The sequence below is a fragment of the Jaculus jaculus genome, chromosome 18, assembly GCF_020740685.1.
Source record: "Jaculus jaculus isolate mJacJac1 chromosome 18, mJacJac1.mat.Y.cur, whole genome shotgun sequence".
NCBI lineage: Eukaryota > Metazoa > Chordata > Mammalia > Rodentia > Dipodidae > Jaculus > Jaculus jaculus.
In genome coordinates this window covers 53,436,430-53,445,696 of record NC_059119.1, presented here as the reverse complement: position 1 = coordinate 53,445,696, position 9,267 = coordinate 53,436,430, and the positions used below count along the sequence as shown (strand labels likewise).

The following is a 9,267-nucleotide window of genomic DNA, read 5'->3' as shown; positions in this document are numbered from 1 at the left end:
TCCAGGCTCGGACTCTGGCACAAGGTGTCTGTTCTTGGAGATTTGTGGCATCTGAAATCAAAGCGCTCATGCTGCCAAAAAAAAAAAAAAAAAAAAGTCTGGCTTCCTCCTCTGCTTTACCATCCTGTCTCACCAGGCATCCCTAAAGAAACCCAATGACTCAGGAAGTGTCTGAGGGAGGACTGGGGGTGAGCTGGGCTATCTCACTGTTTCTGAAAATTCCCTCCTGCCTTGCAGCCCAGTAACAAACACATATGGAATTTAGGGTTTGTTTTTTTTTTAAATTTTCACTTCTCCCATTTTTCTCTATCAGCTCTCGTTTCAAGAGACCCTGCGTTCACCACTCCTGTACTTAGCTCTGCAAAAGCTGGAGGCCCTCTGATGGGGAATTCGTCGCTGCTATAAAGAAGTGTAGACTTCACTCTTACTCCCAGGAGCAGGCCATGAAAAGGCTCCCAGCCCTACTTCTAGAAGAAACCATCACTTACCTGCTTTCTTCTGACTCGGGGGCCTGTGTTTGCCTAGGCTTTTAACTTTGACAGGACACCATCCATCAGTCTTCCCACTGAAGGCTGAGAGCCAGTTGGAGTCTACACACCGTGAGGTGGCTTTCTGGGATGTCTGCCCCAAACAGCTAGCCCATGCAGGACCTTCGACCCCCCTTCGACCCCAGGTAATTAGAATTGCTGAATAAATAATGCACCTAACTCTGAACATTTTTGAAATCCTGAACAGGTTAAAGTATAAAGAATCTGGTGTATTTGCTGCCTCCTGACCTACAGAGAAGCCCCAAGCAAAGGGCTGGGGAGCTGGCAGAGCAGATAAAGACCTTGCAGAGCACCTCTGAGTTCAAATCCCCGGACCCCTGGAAACAAGAAAGCCTGTAGCCACCGAGGGCTTCTGAAATCCCAGGGTGCCTATTGCAGAGCCAGGAGAATATCCCAGAAGCTCACAGACCAAGCAGTGAACAGCCTGTGAGAGACCCTGCCTGAAAGGAGGTGGGAGATATGGACTGACCCCAAAATTATCCTCTGACGTGTGCATGCGTGTTTAGAGCCCCAGCAAGCAAGAAGGGGGCAAGTCTCCATCAGGCTGATGTAAATGAGACCTGGGGAAAACAATGCCCTTCAGGCATCAGACACCTGTCTTGGAGTGCACAGCCACTCTGTGCTGCTATCTAAAATTGTGTTATCCGTGTTATGAAAGAGGTTTTAAAAATATGCTCTGATAAGCGATTTACCCTTGGAAGGGGAACATGGGCTCCATTACAAGATAGTAGCTTTATATCAGTGGCAGGCTGTGTCGACCGCATGTAGCCGCTAGTAACGAGTACATAAAAGGAGCTTGGAGAGCTTCGTGAGGGGCAGCGAGCGGGCAGGTTCAGTGTTGCTTTCCCTGCCTGTGGACTGTGAACCAGGAAAAAGCTAGAAAGAGCCTACAGAAGTCATCTTTCCAATTATTGGCATCAGCCAAACAGGATAAATAGCTCTTATTAAGGTGATCACAATAGAAATATGACTTTGGTTTTTTTGGTGAGGCAAAGTTTTATTGGGTAAAAAGAAAGAAAAAGAAGAAATCTGGCGCATCAGGTCTGCATTCCAGAGTTTGGGACCTCAGGATGCAGCCCCGAAACAATTGAGGGGGTCGAGGGAGATAACTGAGTGGCAAAGTGCTTGCCTTGACAGTCTGAGGACCTAAGTTTGGTTCCTAGAACCCATGGATGTATAATTCTAGCACTGGGGAGACATAGAAGGGATTTCTAGGTCTTGCTGACCAGCCTGATTGGTGTGTTCCAGGCCAATTAGAGACCCTGTCTCAAAAAAAAATAGGGGGATAGGGCTGGAGAGACGATTTAGCGATTAAGGTGCTTGCCTGTAAAGCCAAAGGACCCAGGTTCAATTCTCCAGGGCCCATGTAAGCCAGATGTACAAAGTGGTGCACGTGTCTGGAATTTGTTTCCAGTGGCTAGAGGCCCTGACACATCCATTCTCATTCTCTCTCTCTTTCTTCCTGTGTGTCTCTTTCCCTCTTTCTCTCTCTCCCTCTCTTTCTCTGTGTCTCTCAGAAAAGTAAATAAAATAAAGTATTAAAAGAATAGATGGATAGTGTTCCTGGGGCTGTAACACATGTGCGTACATGTGCATGCCTCCCTCATGCGCACCTGCGTATGTGTGTGCACACACGCACACGCACACACACAAAGATGCAATTGAGAATAGTTAAGAATTAGTGAGAAAGGTACCATGTTATGCCCATTTTTGTATTACTTTCAGTTCTGATCTAATTATATGCTTAAAAGTAATATAGTTAAGTACGGCCATAGTTATTTATTTAGCTTTTAAATTTTTGTTTACTTATTTTTATTTGAGACGGGGGTTGGAGGGAGAGAGGGAGATTGGGCTCACCAGGGCCTCCAGCCATTGCAAACAAACTCTAGACGCTTGCGCCCCCTTGTGCATCTGACTTATGTGGGACGTGGAGAATCGAACCTGGGTCTTTAGGGTTTTTCAGGCAAGCGCTTTAACCGCTAAGCCAACCCTCCAGCCCCATAGTTACTTTAAATTTTTAAAATCTATTTTATTTGTTTATTTGAGATAGTGAGAGGGAGAGAGAGATAGAGAGAGTGAGAATGGGCACACCAGGGACTCCAGCCTCTGCAAATGAACTCCAGACGCAGGCACCACCTTGTGTATCTGGCTTACTTGGGACCCAGAGAATCGGACCTGGGTCCTCAGGTTTTGCAGGCATACGTCTTAACTGCTAAGCCATCTCTCCAGTCCCCCATAGTTATTTTAATATGCAGCGGAGCCAAACAGTCAGCCATGCTGTCTTTGTTACATATTTGGGAGGTTTAGTCATGGAGGGCCATCTGGACTTTGGTGTTCACAGATCAAGACCGAGAAGCACAGGCACAGTTTATCAAACTTTAGCAGTGGAAGGCCTGCCTCTGTCCAATTTTATCTTACCATGCTCAGCCTTGTTCTCACACTCACACCATAGTGTGTCCTTTCTTTCAGATCCTCTTTATTTTTTATTTTTTGTTTGTTTGAGGTTAGCATCTTGTTCTAGCCCAGGCTGATCTGGAATTCACTATGTTGTCTCAGGGTGGCCTTGAACTCAGAGATCCTCTTACCTCTGCCTCCCAAGTGCTGGGATTAAAGGCATGAGCCATCAGCTTTTTAATTTTTTTATTATTATAATTATTATTACTTTTGTGTGAAACCACTTTTCCTCTCAGCAATTGCCTTTGTCCCAGAATGCCCTGCTTTCTCTTCAACTTGCAAACTTCCACTCTACTGTCTTTGGCTTCAGCCCCGGCAGTTTATTTGGGGCTATTTCTCTGGACTCTTTGATTAGGATAAGTCTTCGCCTGTGTCTTCCTGCGCTGGTCACAGCTGTAATCTTATATTCATGGTTAAAATATATTTCTCATTGACCACCAGCTCCACCAATGTAGGAACTGCCTGGATTTCTGGGCTTAGAGATAGTATGATGTCTAGCACCCAGTAAGTACTCAGCGACTGGATTTGTTGAATGAATGAATGCAGACTTTTGTTTTCTAGTCCACTCAAGCTTCATTCTTTTTTTTTTTTTTTTTTTTTTTTGAGGTAGGGTCTCATTCTGGCCTAGGCTGACCTAAAATTCCCTACGTAGTCACAGAGTGGCCTTGAACTCATGGCGATCCTCCTACCTCTGCCTCCCGAGTGCTGGGATTAAAGGCATGCGCCGCCATGCCTGGTCAAGCTTCATTCTTTATCCAGGGGCCAACTCTTGAACGTTTAGACTGAACCTGTGGGATTGTGAGGAGCCTCTAAGCAGTTCATGCTTTGTGATATATTTTTTTCTCCCTCCAATAATTTTATGATCAGGATTCTATTGAGGAGTTCATGCTTAGGAAATCCTGCCAAGATTTAAATCATTCTTTTTTCCCTAATATATGTATATATATATTAATATTTTATTTATTTATTTGAAGAAGAGGAAGGGAGAGAGAGAGAGAGGGAGAGAGAGAATGGGTGTGCCAGGGCCTCCAGTCACTGCTATTGAACTCCAGATGTGTGCGCCCCTTGTGCATCTGGCTAACATGGGTCCTGGGGAATCGAACCTTGGTCCTTTGGGTTTTGAGGCAAATGCTTTAACTGCTAAGCCATCCCTCCAGCCTGTAAATCATTCTTTTGACCAGCCTATCCACACTCTGTATCTTACCCACTCTTGAGTCACTCGCTGGTCGTCTTGCCCATCAGATCAGCTGTCACTGTGTTGTTGTGATTATGTATCTAGAAACCTTTATTTTATTGAATAATGACCCCAAAGGGTGAGATTAGTGACTCTAGCAATTCAGATATACCAAAGAGAAGCTGTTTAGAGATTGCTTTAACTGAAGACCGGAAAGATCTTCACAGTGAGGAAAGAATTGCATGCTGAAATTGCTAAGTGTGTGATAAGAACAAATTCAGCCATGAAATTGTAGAGAAGGGGGAAAAAATTCATACTAGTTTTCCATTGCACCTCAATTTGCAAAAGTTATAGTCACAGTGCTAGATACATGCTTAGTTCTAGGTTTGGTACCATCTGTGGTTTCTGGACACTCACTGAGGGTTTTGAACATATTTCTCAATGCTGAGTTGGGGGGAGGGAGAAGGAAACTATTCTACCTAATGCTAGGTGCTAGAATTGGTGCCAAGCACGTGTGAGGTCCTGTGAGGTCCTAGGCCTGATCTCAACAAGCTTATTGCACAGACCCTCATAATAGGAGAGAAAGATGATGACATCAAGACAAAAGGGAGACTAGATAAGACAAGATAAAAGAGAAAAAATGGGGGCTGGAGAGATGGCTTAGTGGTTAAGCGCTTGCCTGTGAAGCCTAAGGACCCCGGTTCGAGGCTCGGTTCCCCAGGTCCCACGTTAGCCAGATGCACAAGGGGGCGCACGCGTCTGGAGTTCATTTGCAGAGGCTGGAAGCCCTGGCGTGCCCATTCTCTCTCTCTCCCTCTATCTGTCTTTCTCTCTGTGTCTGTCGCTCTCAAATAAATAAATAAAAATTAAAAAAAGAGAGAAAAAATGGAGAGAGGGAATGCATATGATGGAGAGCAGAGTTGTGAAGGGGAGAATGGGGGAAGGACATATCATGGTTTATTGTCTGTCAGTACAGAGGTTAACAAAGCTGGGTGTGGTGGCACACACCTTAAATCCCAGCACTTGGGAGGCAGAGGTAGGAGAATCACCAAGAGTTCGAGGCCACCCTGAGACTACATAGTGAATTCCAGGTCAGTCTGGGCTACAGTGAGATCCTACCTCACAAACCCCCCTCCAAAAAAAAATGAAATTAATAAAAAAAATTTATTGTGCCCTGGCCCATTATTTTCTTATTATTTAGTGTGGATGGGTCTTTTCATTCCTTAGCAATAATATGGATAAGCACAACTATGTGCAGATCCCTTATTTAGATGGTGAAATAACGGGATGCCTCATGGGCGCATGTGGTGAGGTAAGGGTTTCCTCCACTATGCTATGCGATGACACCTTTGCAGTGAGCTGACATTCATGTGAGCACTTCCCCAGATAGAAACTCACATGACCTAGAACTGGATTTTCAGCCTAAACTTTTCTCTTGTAACTCCAAGCCATCTTTCCTATCTCCAGCCTTTAAAATCCCAGGGAATACCCTGCTTCAACTTCCAGAACAGCCATTCAAATATTGTCAAATACTAAGAGAAGTATTTTCTGCTCATTAAAATAACATATGCTCATTGTAGGGAATTTGGAACATTCGGAGGAGTATGAAGAAAATGGGGAATTTTGATCAGTAAAGAGAAAAGTACATGTCAATTGCCAAGAATCTACCAGTGTTTTGTGATTGCTTTTAAGATTTGAATTTTATTAAAGGACCATATAAAATTTTGGGTCAACCAAAAACCCTAGTTCTTGACAGGATTATCTATTAAAGACAAACTTTGTCTTCATATAAAATCTTAAATGTGAATTTTACATTTATCCCTTGTAAACTATATTTTGTGTTGATTCTCTCTTCTATCACCCTGAACACTTTTGTGTGTGTGAAATCACGATTATTTTTTCTTCTTTTATGTTTTTTAACTTATTGGTTTTTTTTTTTTAAATAAAAAGGTTGTACACACCCCCCTCTCTCCCAGCCCCAATTCTGCTGAGAGTCTTTGGTGGGATTACTGGTATTTATTGTGAGGACCAAGAGGTCTCTGCAACGATGGGGGAAACGTGGTATCTCAGGCTCTTCCCACATACCCTGAGGCTCTTATGATCTTTCTGCCCTCCCCCCCCTTTCAGAATATTCCCTGAGCCTTGGTGGGCAAGATGGAGATCTGATTTAGTGTTTCTTTCCTTGTAGGCTCTGGGTCTCTGTTTTGATGAGGTTTGAGTGACCACAGTGTCTGTCACCTTCTCCCTGGAGCTGGTTTCTAGGCTGGTCGTGAGAGAGCATTTGTGTCACAGCTTTCCCTGTAATGACTTCTGGGCTCGGGCAGATGAGGTGGAGGTGACCCATCTTCTGGTAGACACTGACTATCGCTTCTGGATATGTTGATATATCCTTGTTCTCCCCAGTATTCTCCTGCATCTGTGAGATAGAACAGATTCTCCAACCAAAGGTGCCAAGAGTTTGAAGAAGAGGGAATAAGCCTAGTTATTAGAAAGCCTCACTGATGTGCATGTACACTCTTTTTATTTAGGGAGTGGTGGAGGTTCTCCATGGAGCCTATTGGTGCCCTGTTCTAGGAAATCTGGCTTGGTTCCCTGACGTGAGTTCATCCCACTGTCCAATCCATGAGCAGGTGGTTACCTACGTTGGCTGTGTGCCACCGTGGCACAAGTGTGTGCTTCTTGCTCAGCTGGTTGATTTTGTAACTGGCAGGATCTCCTGATTAATCAATCTGTTGGCAACTGTTGTTTTTCCAGCAGCTCTCAGAGCACTTTTCAGCACTCTGAGGGCTAGCAGGGAAGGAACTAGATTCCCTCTCCGTTCCAGCATGGTCACTTGATGTCCTGTGGCCATAGGTGGTGGGGTCTTCAGCAACAGGGAGCCTTTTAGCTCTTGCCAGGAACCAAGAGTTTTGGCAATGTTGTGAGCTATTTCGGGGACCTTGAGCCTCTTGACCAACAGCTCATTGTGGGGAAACCCAATTCTGGCCCTGGGAATTACCAGTCAGTACTCATGGTTTTTAGGTTAACACTTTCTCTACCTTTTATGGAGCAGTTCTGCTGAACACGTTAAAAATAGTTATTTGCCAGCAGAAAAAGAGAGGAGACAGAGGAGAGAGAGAGAGACAGGGAGAGAGAGAGAGAAAGAGAAGGAATGAATGCAGGCATGCCTGTAGTCACTGCAAATGAACTCCAGACACATGTGCCACCTTATACATCTGGCTTTACATGGATACTGGGGAATCAAACCTGGGTCATTAGGCCTTGTGGGCAAATGCCTTAACCATTGAGCCATCTCCGCAGCCCCTTGAATGCTTTTGGAACCTATGCTCTGCTATCTAGTACATATTTTCTGGCCCATGGCATACTTACAGCTTTGTGTACTATGTTATCTCAGTATTATTACCATTTAGGGCTTCCTAAATGTTTAACCCAGGTATTGATAAAATGATAAGCAGAGCTGGGCGTGGTGGTGCACACCTTTAATCCTATCACTTGGAAGGCAGAGGTAGGAGTATTGCTGTGAGTTCAAGGCCGGCCTGGGACTACAGAGTGAGTTTCAGGTCAAGCTGGGCAAGAGTGACCCTACCTTTTAAAATAAACTAGTAGTAATAATAATACTGAGCAGAACTGAGCACTGTGGCACACTATTAGGGACTTCCCTGCAAGTTCCCACGGTCTATGCATTAACCATTTATTATATTTACTCAAGAAAACATAAATCAGTTTTCTTTCTTTTTTGGAGGTGTGCGTTTATAAGATAACAGTGCAAGTTTCCAAGAAGAGGCAGTTTGTTGTTGGTCATTATCTTGAAAGATGAGCTGAATCAGTTTCTCACACCAGAGCTGGCTGAAGATGGTTATTCTGGAGTTGAGGTCCAAGTTACACCCACCAGGACAGAAATCATTATCTTAGCCACCAGGACACAGAACGCTCTTGAAGGGCTGTCGCTTCTGGGAACCGACATCAGTGGTCCAGAAGAGGTTTGGCTTCTCTGAGGCTGGTGTAGAGCTTGATGCAGAAAATGGCCACAGGAGGTCTGTGTGACAATGGCCAGGCTGAGTCTCAGCGTTACGGACTCCTAGGAGGGCTTGCTGGGCTGCGATTCCTCATGGAGGGTGGGGCCAAGGGCTGCGAGTTGTTGTGTCTGAGAAACTCCAAGGTTTTCATGTCTGGGAAACTCCAAGGACAGAAGGCTAAACCCATGAAGTTTGTGGAAGTTTGCTGATGATCCACAGCGGAGACCCCATTAACTGCTACGCTGACGCCGGCTGTGAGTCATGTACGGGGCACCAAAGTGAAGATCATGTTGCTCTGAGATCCAGGTGGCAAGACTGGTCCCAGAAAGCCCCTGCCTGACCATGTGAGCATTGTGGAACCAAAGATGAGATCCTGCCCAGACACCTGTGGTGGTTTGATTCAGATGTCCTCCATAAACTTAGGTCTTTTGAATGCTAAGTCCCCAACTGATTGCCTCCAAGAGTCTTCAGTTCCCAAATGGCCAGTGTATAGTTGGGGGGCAGGCTTATGGGTGTTATAGCCAGCTCCCTCTTGCCAGTGTTTGTCACACTCTCCTGTTGCTGTTGTCCAGATGTTGGCTAGGAGGTGACGTCCACCCTCTGCTCACGGCATTGTTTTTCCCTGCCATCGTGGAGCTTCCTCTTAAGTCTGTAAGCCAAAATAAACCCCCTTTTTTTCCCATAAGCTGCTCTTGGTCGGGTGTTTTCTGCCAGCAATGCGAACCTGACTGAAACAACCCCCATCTCAGAACAGAAGGGTGGGAAGCCACATATCTGCCAGTCCCTACAGCGTAACAGAGTCGCGTTGACAGCTGCATCTGGAGGCTGCATGTTGCTCTGTAAAGACACTTAATAAAACCTTGCACGAAGACAAATAAAATAAAATAAAATAAAATAAAATAAAATAAAATAAAATAAAACACAAATCTATATCGCTACCTTTTCACTGAGGTTTCATCTTTGGAATTTCTCAGTGTTACTCGTATAGTAGCTGAAAATACAAAGGTCATATGTCATAATTTTTCTTAGCAAACCGAAGTTGCCTCTGATGAATTACCTTTTAATTTCTAAATGT

The 9,267-nt window shown here is 44.8% G+C and overlaps 1 pseudogene; it reads left to right on the top strand.

The window, feature by feature from the left end:
- The first annotated feature begins 505 nt into the window (after positions 1-505).
- On the top strand, positions 506-9,045 carry LOC101610717 (annotated as a pseudogene).
- Positions 9,046-9,267: the final 222 nt, after the last annotated feature.